Raw genomic sequence first — 10,873 nt, 5'->3', positions numbered from 1 at the left:
TTGAAAAAAGCTATAACGTAACCCCTGGCTGGAAGTTGAAGCTAGACAAATTCAGGTTTGACCTAAGGCATACATTTTTGACAGTGCTAGTAATTAACCATTGGAACATGGTGGATTCTCTGTAACTGCAATTTTAGAATGAAGCTGGGATGATTTTCTAAAACATATGCTCTAGGAATTATTTTGGGGAAGTGCTATGGGTTATGTTATGCAGGATTTCAAACTGGATGATTACAATAGGCCCTTCTGGCCTTAGAATCTATGAAAACAGACAGAAGGAAAGACACATATTTGCTGCAGACTTACTGGTCATGTTGGATGAGATGTACCTGCTGTTTACCATTTATTATGTAACAGCAGCTGTTACAACCAAAGGTTTAAAAGCACTTTGGCTTGAAGATGTTATAAGTACAGGCAATCCTTGGCCTTATGACACAACTGGTTCCTGAAAAATGACATTTCGACTTACAATGCAAAACTCAGAATTGCAATACAGGCCATTGTGGACCTGAGCATCATAAAGTTGAAACCAGCTGTCATAAGTTGAATGTGGGTATCAATTCAGAAACAGCATAACTGCTATTCTTTGTAAATTGAAGGTTGTAAAGTCGATGACTGTCTATATACAGCATCAGTACTAGCTTTATAAAAGTGGAATGAAAATCTACCAGCCCCAGACTAGAATCTCTTTAGCAGCATAAACACCCCTGATCTTTTATTCATGTAAACACCTCCCAGCCATCCCTAAAAACCCCACACATTTTTCCCGAGGAAGGGGGTGAGCAGAATTTTGCAAGGTTAAGTTATAATAGAAATGTACCCGAGATAAACGCTTTCCAGTGAGGCTTCATGCTCATGCAAAGCCCCATTGGTTGCGAGCTGGCGCCTGCTCGTGGATGTCTTTACCCAGTCCCTGCTTTCACCCCAGGGCCAGGTAAATTTATCAGGCTTGAGCGACCGGAGCTGAGTTCCCCGGGCGTTGTGCTGCTGCCCTTGTCCCGCCTGTGCTTAGGGCTGCGCGAGGGGTGGCTGGGTGCCAGGCAGCGGGCTCGCCAGTGCAGTGCGCCCGGGGGACTCCTGTGTTACAAAGGGGCTCGGCTCGGGGAAAGCAGCAGCTCGGGCCCCCTGGTGCCCGGCTTCAGCGCTGTGTTCCGCCTTCGTGCCAGGCGCGCAGAGGCGGGTCAGCGCCCCCCCCCCCCCCCCCGTCCCCTTTGAGTGTCCCGTGTGCGCCCCCTCGCCGGGCCTGTGGCGGGCCGGGACTCCCCGTACCCGAGCTGCTGTGTGTGTGTGTGTGGGGGGGGGTGTTGCAGCCGCTGCCCGGAGCGAGCGGCGCTAAGGGGCGGCGAGTCCCGCGGGGCTGACGCGGGCGGCGGGCCCGGGGGGGTGACTCGCTCCCCAGCTCAAGGACGCCCCGGGCGCCTGGGAGAGGCACCTAGATGTCGGGCCAAGCCCGCCCCGGGGCCGGGGGAGCAGAGCCCTGGGATCCGTGGCCAGGGGCCGACCCGCCCCGGCCGCACTCACCCCCGTCGGGGCGGCCCGAGCGCGGCCTCCCCTCAGCCCGGTATCCCGAGCGCCTGCTCACAGAGGCACCGAGTCCGGCCGCTGGGGGCTGAAGGCAGGGCCCAACTAGGGCAGCTTCCAGCTCCGGTCGGTCCGTGCTGCGGCGGGGAAGGCTGCCAGGAGTAAACATTAAAATACTTTATTAAATCAATTTTAAAAAAGGATAATAAAAAATAAAAAAAACGCGACTCCGCCGGGACTCGAACCCGGAACCTTTGAATCCCTTCATCCTCTAGAAGTCCAATGCGCTATCCATTGCGCCACGGAGCCACCTGTTGGACTCTTTGCACATCAGCCATACAACCTATATACAGAGCGTTCCTTCCTGCTGTATTGGGGACAATGGGTCTGCAGCAAGAGATGGGATCCTCCCTTTTTTACTTTACTTTTTTACTTTTTTACTTACTTACTTTACTTTGGGGAATCATGTCCCCAAACAACCACGCTCACTCCTACAGCCCTTTCTTAAACTGCTGCTTCTCATACCGGTATTTAGTTTAAAAACCTTTAATAAGGAGAGTTATTTTAAAAGAATTTTAAAGTATATTTTATTGCTGATTAATTATATTTTAATCAATACTAATAAATATAATATTAAATCTCTATATTTTATTTCAAATCATTAGGTTTATGCTTATAACTATACATTTATTATACAAAATAGATCAATGATAATAGCACAGCACATATTCAAAGTGCTGTACAGACATTAATGAATCGTGGTAATGCTGTTATTTTTATCACTAAGCATTTATTTTGTTAATGTTTTTATTCATTTTAAACATGATTGTGTTTATTATTCATTATTAATCATTTATTATCTTTATTATTGAGAATTATTTTTAGAGCATACTGTGGAACTGATCTTACAAGTATGTACATAAGTAAAGTATGCATATGTGTTTGTTGGATTGGGTCCTGTTAGGTACTGTAGCCAATGAGCACTAAATAAATGTCCATAAATAAAATCAGTCTTAGATGTATTAAGCATGTTTATATCACTGTGTTGGTTGATAGGAGTATTAATAATCCTTTCCCTTGACATTGCTTTGGCTTTGTCATAAACATGAAGGAACATAAACTTGAAGGCTCTACTTCTGAAGCCATAGCAGCAATGGTAAAAAAATATATATACTTGGGTCTGCTTGAAACCTTTGGTGCCACCTGACTCTTGTTGTTCTTGAAACCTTTGTGCACTCTGAAGTTTGTGACGCAAAAATTATTTCTAGGATGCTGATTTTTGCATGGTATATCTTCAGTGAAAAAACAAAATCAGCATTTCTAAGACAACTACAGCTTCACCCACTGAATTTGGAACAATGATGGTTTTGTTTGCGACAATCTGATCAACTGCAGCATTACACGAGTTATTGCAGTGATTCTGGACACCAGATGAATCAGATAATGTGTGGAAATCTGGAAGACAAAACATCTAGGGGACTAATGACAGAAAAACATTCCTGTGCAATCCACACCGGAGACTTCAGTAGTTTCCAGGCTGGATGCCAGTTTTTGTGGTGTGGAAGGCATAGAAACACTTTTGTACCTGGAATCAAACCTGAGAAAAACAAATGTGAGATAAATTAGACATACTTCTTCCACATACTTCTGACGTGCAACCACCTCTGGGGTGCAACTGGGCAGCTGTGACTATGTAATGCACAGCAATGCTACCCAATGGTTTAGGATGGGAAGTGAAGACTACTGTATCCAGTTGAAATTGCAGCAGGGATTTAGGTAAACAGAATGTAATTATCTGTTTGGCAGATAATATGGATTTTGTAGAATTTTTCTGCAGTAATTACCAGGCCATCTTGGCAATCTTAGAACTAATAAATTTCCATTCACTGGCCCCTTATACACAAATGGTGGTGCTTGTGAAGCATGAAACCCAGAAAAGTGCAACACTGTAAGGCTTCTTTTCTTTTGGATTTATATGTTCTGTTTTTGTACAAGTTCCTTCAAACTACTTCAGAGCGGGTCTTGTTTTCTGTTATAATGGCACAATGGGTCAATTCAGAATGACTACAAGGAACATAAAATGGCTTTGCAAAATATATAGTGCAAAATCTGGCTCATAACATATCCCACAGAGGGGAAAGAATTTCTTAGATAAGATTTTCTTTGACCTGCTGAAGGTACCAATAGAAAGAAATTCTAAGATATTTCTATGTAAAGTAAAATATCAAACTATGTCACCCAATATTGCACACATAGTTTATATTAATTATTTTATTTATTAATTACATTAATAATTAGAGGCTTCAACCAAGTCAGGACCCCATTGTGCTAGAAGATGCTTTACAGACATCTAGTAAAAGACACAGACCCATCCTCAAAGAGTTCACAATCTGAAAAACAAGATGTAAAAAAAATGTGTAAAATAAAGAGGTAAGCAGGGATGAGAGACACGTTTTTTTCAGCATTTATTGTGTGTACAATTCATAGGTGAATTTGTAGTTTAGATACCCAAATGAAATAGTACACTTAACCATGACTTTTTCTTCTTTACAGTATTACCATTTGGGCCCCAGTTCTGCAAAGACTTCAATAGGACCACTCACACTGTAGAAAGTTAAGCACATGCATAAGTCTTTCTGGGACTGGGACCTTAGATTGTTAGCTTTCCAGGATGTATGTATTTATTTTTGTTTGTAAATTACTTAGCACTTGTGTTTGATGTTGGAATGATGAGTCTGTGACTAAAGTCACAGAGAGAGAGAGAGAGAGATTGTTCCAATTAAAAGATATTTTTGAACTCTGTAAAAAAATGTGTGGGTGGAGAGATCAAAAGCAGGATAAATTAGAGAGTGAAATTTCTACAGATTATATGAATGAATTATCCCAAATCTAAATGAAAACAAGTGTAGATTACAATTGAGTTCTTGAGTGATTAATATACCTGTGGCATTGCTCCAAATGATGGTGGGTGCCTGTTGCTAAATCAAGTCCTCAGAAACAGAGGGAGTAAAATTCCAGCACCAAGTCCCTGCAAAACTTCCTTTAACTTCAACCAGGTCAGGATTTTCGGTCAAGAGCTGTAATCATGCCCTAAGGACAGTTGGATTTTGAACAGGTTGTAGGATCATAGTAGGTAGAGGTAGAAAAGACCCATAGGCACTAATATAATAAGCACGTGACTGAAAAAGGCAAATGTGATCCTAGGATGTATTAGGCATGGCATTTCCAGTAAAAATAGAGAAGTATTTAATGTCATTGCACACGGCATTGGTAAGACCCCATTTGGAATACTGTGTACAGTTCTGGTCACCCATGTTCAAGAAAGATTAATTTAAACTGGAACAGGTGGTGAGAAGAGCTACTAGGATGATCAGGGGAATGGAGGGCTTATTTTATGAGAGGAGACTAGAAGAGCTTGGCTTGTTTAGACTTGCAAAAAGGTTTAGAAGGGGATATGATTGCTCTCTATAAATACATTAGGGGGGTAAGTAACAGGCAGGGTGATGAGCTATTTAAGATAAAGGATAGTGTTGGCACAAGAACAAGTGACTATAAACTGACCATGAACAAATTCAGGCTGGCAATTAGAAGAAAGTTTCTAACCATCAGAGGGGTGAGGTTCTGGAAGAGCCTCCCAATAGAAGTTGTGGGAATAAACAACTTAATTAGTTTTTAAGAAAGAGCTGTATAAATTTATGAGTGCAATTGCATGATTGGGTTGCATGCACATAATGGTGTGGGGCAGGGCTCAGTAGCCTGGGGGCTCACTTCAGGCTTGTCTTGTATTCCTAAAGCTCATACTTCAGGGATTTAACTGGCCACCACCAGGGGTCAGGAAGGAATTCTCCCCCGCCCCCCAATATATTCTGGAAGGTTTTTGTATCTCCTTCCCCTGAAGCATCGGGGATCATAGCTGGAGATGTGACACAGGGTGGGGTGTGCCAGGGCTCTGAAGTGGCACTGAGCAGTCTCTCTCAGGTGCTTGGCTGGGTGGTTCTAGCTCACTGTAGCGAGGCGGTGGGATACCCCACAGCCCCGCTGAGGGCCGAACCTCCCCTAATACCGATGTGGGCGGAGCCACCGGGTCCGGTGCCCACCCCCAGAGGTCACGGTGCCAACCCGGAAGTATAAAAGCCCGCTTGCAGAGCTCAGTGGAGCCCACACCGGCGGAGAGAGCAGACGTCTCTGGCCGAGCTCCCGCTTGGGAGACAGCCGCAGGCCGCAACCAGCCTGCTGACTTACCAGGCCTGCCGAGCCTACCCCTCGCCCGCTACCCTGAGGAGGACTGGCCAAGCCTGCCCCGTGCCAGCTACCCTGAGGAGGAGCTAAGCCTGCCCCATGCCAGCTACCCCGAGGAGGAGCCGAGCCTGCCCTTCGCCCGGTACCCTGAGGAGCCGATGCTGGTCGAGAGCACTGAGGACACTAGGACGGCCCAGGTACCATACGAGGGGGAGTGTGGAAGTAGCCCGGGGGCAGCCGACCCCAGTCTGGCTGCTGCACTGCCAGAGCCAATGTCAGTGTGTTGTGGCCAGGATCCCCACTGACAACAGCGAGTTTCCGCCGCTGCTAGGGCCCCGGGCTGGGACGCAGTGGAGTGGGAGGGCCTGCGTCCCCCCTGCCACCCACTCCTTGGGTGGCAGACTCCCCCTTTTTCCCTGGCCTAGAGAGGCTGGGTTACTGACTAACTATTTGCTTGCTGCCCCGCCCTGACCCAGGGCCTGGGCTGCTACAAACTGACCCAGCCCCTGCTTAAGGGCCTGGGCCTCTGATTGACTATTTGATTACTGCCCTGCCCTGACTTAAGGCCTGGGCTGCTATAGATTTTGCCTCAGCCCTTACTTAAGGGCCTGCGTTCGGACCTCTTGGCTCAGCCCCTGCTTACGGGCCTGAACCCCTAACTGTGGGTCTGCGGTCCCTGACTGCCGCTGGACCAGAGCAAGGTGGTGGGATACCCCACAGCCCCGCTGAGGGCCAAACCCCGGCCCAAAACTACTACACATGGTACCAGAAGTGGGGACCTCTTGCCCAGAATGTGGGCACGAGCCCTTGACCCCTGTGAGAAGGGGTCTGGGGGGGAATGGTCCCCCACAGGAGACATGGACTTAACCAAGCTCTTAACGCTCCTGACGGAGAGCCAGGAGCGACAGCAGGCTGCCCAGCTCCAACAGCACCAACAGCTCGTCCAGCAGCTGGGAGCCCAGCAGCAGCAGCTAATACAGGACCTGACTGTGCAAAACTGGGAGTTCCAGCAACTATGCTTACAGCAGTTGGCAACAACCCTGCCCCGGCCCGCGGGGCCCCAGCCGGGAGACCCGGACGGGGCTCCCCGATTCACCCTGCCTGTAAGACTGATAAAGATGGGACCACAGGATGACCCCGAAGCCTTTCTGGTGACCTTCAAAAGAGTTGCGCATGTTGCCGGGTGGGCGCCAGACCAGTGGGCCATCCTCCTGGCACCATACCTGACGGGGACGGCGCAAACGGTCTGCCAGGGGTTATCCACGGAGGATGCAAGAGACTATACCCAGGTAAAGGCGGACATTTTAGACGCCCTAGACATCAGCCCCAAAACCTTCCGGCAGTGGTTCCGGGCTCTGTCCTACACCCCAGGCGCCCAACCCCGGTTGGTGGCCAAGGAGCTGAGAGACCTGTGTCGGCGATGGCTACAACCCGACAGGCGGAACCTCGAGGAGCTCACTGAGCAAATCCTGTTGGAACAGTTCATCCATATCCTCCCGTCACGGGGGAGGGCTTGGGTCCTCCGCCACCGGCCTCCAACTGTAGCAGCCGCCGTCGCCCTCATCGAGGACTTCTTAGCGGCGGAAACCCCAGTCGGGCCGGGTATGCGGGGCCACCCTCCAGGGCTCGATCGCCCCAATCCCGAGAGACGGGCGAGCACCTGAGCCGAACCATGGAATCCCCCGTGGAGTCAGGAGCCCCAGTATAGACGTCCCAAGGGTCCCCCTCGGCCTGTCTCCACGGGGCTCAAGACCAGGGCCGGCCGTGGCCCATGGAGTCCCCCTAGAAAGCAGGGGGGAGGCTCAGTCTGACCCGGACGATCCGAAATCGGGCCCTGTTTCTCCTGTGGGAAGCATGGGCATCTCCAACGCGACTGCACTGAGATGGACTGCAGCTTTGGGCACATTTGCGCCAGAGAGAACCGTGCCCAACTGCCGCAGGCTGCCAAGGTCACCATGACCGTCGTTGTTGGAGACTGCCAGACGCGGGCCCTGGTTGACTCTGGCTGTGGACAAACCCTAGTCCGCCAAAGCCTGGGCTTCCCTGAAGACCCCCAGCTGGGGAACATCCTATTGCAGTGCATCCATGGTGACGTTCGACTTTACACCAGTGCCCAAGTCCCACTGACCATCGACGGAGTCACATGGACCATGGTGGTTGGCCTGGCCCCGCGACTCGCCTACCCCGTGAGCTTGGGGCGCAACTGGCCAGAGTTCTCATGCGTCCTGGGCTCCCATGCGCAGGAGAGCCCCAATATCACCCCAGCCTTGGAGGGGGACTGCCGCGAGGACCCCGCCAAGGAGGCTGAAGAAGCGGGTCCTCGGAGCCAGGAAGACATGCCTAAAGACCTCCCACTAACATTGACAGATGACCCTCAGATCGGCACGGACTTCTGCCGAGACCAGAGGGAGGATCCCACCCTGAGTCGGGCGTATGAACAATTGGTGGCGGTAGACGATGCTCTGATTGATCCCGCCCGGGCCAAGGTATGGCCCCGGTTTGAGTTACGACATGACCGCCTCTATTGGGTGGACCGAGATTCCCGCACCAGGGAGGTCCAGAGACGACTGATGGTGCCGCGGTGCCACGTCGTGGGTGATGAAGCTCGCCCATGACGTCCCCGCGGCCGGGCACCTGGGTCAAGAAAAGACCCTAGCCCAGATTCTGTCTCGGTTTTTCTGGCCTGGGGTGCACCAGGAGGTGCGAAACTATTGTGGCTCCTGTCTGGAGTGCCAGCTCGCTGCTCCCCCACGGACGGCCCCAGCCCCACTAGTCCCCATGCCCATTATGGATACCCCGTTCGAGCGGGTGGCCATGGATTTGGTGGGACCCCTCCCGAGGAGCCGGGCCGGGTTTCTATACATCCTGGTCATCGTGGACTACGCGACCCGCTTCCCTGAAGCCGTCCCGCTCCGGAGCATCACCGCAAGGACCATTGCCAACGAACTTGTCAAGGTCTTTGCCCGTGTGGGTTTGCCCCGGGAGATCCTCACCAACCAGGGTACCAACTTCACCTCCCGGTTGCTGCGGCAGGTCTGCAGACTCCTTGGGATTAAGCAGCTATGCACCTCTGTGTACCACCCGCAGACCGACGGCCTAGTCGAGCGGTTCAACCGCACCCTGAAAGACATGTTGCGCAAGTTCTCCCCTGAGGACCTGCGACGATGGGACCAGTTGATCCCACCATTGCTCCTGGCTGTCCGTGAAGTACCCCAGGCCTCCACCAAATTCTCTCCCTTCGAGCTGTTACATGGCCGTCGTCCGAGGGGACTGCTGGATTTCATGAGAGAGACCTGGGAACAAGCCCCGTCAACCCACTCAGGGCCTTCTCCAGTATGTCCTCCAGCTGCAGGGATGCCTAGCACAAGCCGGAACTCTAGCTCGAGAGAATCTGAAGGCCACACAGGAAGCCCAGGCCCAAACATATAACCGAGAGGCCCGAGTCCGCGAGTTCCAACCTGGCGACCAGGTTCTACTTCTCTTACCCTCCAGTGAATCCAAACTACTGGCGCGGTGGCAGGGGCCATATGAGGTGATCCGGAAGATTGGGCCGGTCACCTATGAGATCAACCAGCCAGACCACCAGAAAAAAGTCCAGCGGTATCACGTCAACCTCCTGAAACCCTGGCGGGAACGGGAAGGCCTCTTAATTAATCTCTACCCACCAGAGCCCGAGTTAGGGCCCCGGGTTACACCGACCGAAGATGTCACCACACCGCAGCTCAGAGAGTCCTTGACTGTGGAACAACGGAAACATACCGGGTGCCTCCTGCAGGCGTTCCGTGGGATGTTCACCGCCCAGCTGGGCTATACGACCCTCGTGTACCATACCATTCAGACAGAGCTGGGGGTGGTGATCCGAGAGTCAACAAGACCCCTACCCTATCGTATGCGACAGGTCGTTGAGGAGGAAGTCTGAGCGATGCTAGAGCTGGGTGTCATTGAACCATCCCAAAGCGAGTGGCGCAGCCCAGTAGTCCTGGTTCCCAAACCGGACGGCGCACAGCGCTTTTGCATCAATTTCCATCGTGTTAATTCCATCTCGAAGTTCGACGCCTACCCAATGCCTCAGGTAGATGAGCTGCTGGACCGTTTAGGCAAGGCCCGCTTCCTCACAACCTTTGACCTAAGCAAAGGGTACTGGCAGATTCCCCTCGACCCCACGTCACAGGAGAAAACTGCTTTCGCCACCGCCATGGGCCTCTACCAATTCACCCGGATGCCCTTCAGTCTCCATGGTGCCCCTGCAACGTTCCAGCGGCTCATGGACCGCCTCCTTCTTCCTCACCGAGGGTACGCGGCCGCATACCTGGACAATGTCGTCATTTATAGCGACCGGTGGGAGAACCACCTGGAGCGGGTAGCGGCTGTCCTGAGATTCTTACAAGCCACAAGGTTAACCGCCAACCCAAAGAAATGCCGTATCGGGTGGCAGGAGACCACCTACCTGGGCTACACGATTGGAGGGGGACAAGTGAAGCCACTTGTGGGAAAGGTTCAAGCCCTAGCGGCATGCCCACCACCTACTACAAAGCGCCACGTACATCAATTTCTGGGACTTGCGGGCTATTACCGGAGGTTCATCCCCAATTTTGCCTCCATTACGGCCCCCTTAACAGAGCTTCTCACCAAAACCAGTCCCAGCGCCTTCCGGGCCCTCAAAGACTGTCTCTGCTGCGAACCCGTCCTGTACAGCCCCGACTTTGACCGAGGGTTCGTCCTCCAGACTGACGCCTCGGAGGTAGGATTAGGGGCGTTCCTGTCTCAGGAGGTGGATGGGGAGGAGCACCCAGTTATATATCTCAGCCGGAAATTATTCCCGCGAGAAAGACACTACACTGTGATAGAGAAGGAGGCCCTAGCAGTAAAATGGGCCTGTGACGCCCTGCGTTATTACATCCTAGGGGCCCCCTTCATACTAGTCATGGACCATGCCACGCTTCAGTGGTTGGCCCGAATGAAGAACAATAATATGAGGTTAACGCAGTGGTACCTGGCACTACAACCTTATGCTTATACCATCCGCCATAGGACCAGTAAGGACTAAGCGAACGCGGACTTCTTGACCCGCCTGGGAGAGCTGGACAGGTCTGGCCCCGAGGGACGGGAGCCA

The 10,873-nt window shown here is 51.5% G+C and overlaps 1 non-coding gene across 1 annotated transcript; it reads right to left on the bottom strand.

The window, feature by feature from the left end:
* Positions 1-1,745: 1,745 nt before the first annotated feature.
* TRNAR-UCU (transfer RNA arginine (anticodon UCU)) lies at positions 1,746-1,830 on the bottom strand. Its single transcript is given in 2 exon segments — positions 1,746-1,781; positions 1,794-1,830. It is a non-coding gene; the product is annotated as a tRNA-Arg (tRNA).
* Positions 1,831-10,873: the final 9,043 nt, after the last annotated feature.

This window comes from Chrysemys picta, chromosome 8 (genome assembly GCF_011386835.1).
Source record: "Chrysemys picta bellii isolate R12L10 chromosome 8, ASM1138683v2, whole genome shotgun sequence".
NCBI lineage: Eukaryota > Metazoa > Chordata > Testudines > Emydidae > Chrysemys > Chrysemys picta.
Note: the sequence above shows the minus strand (reverse complement) of the source record. Positions and strands in the feature narration are given on the sequence as shown.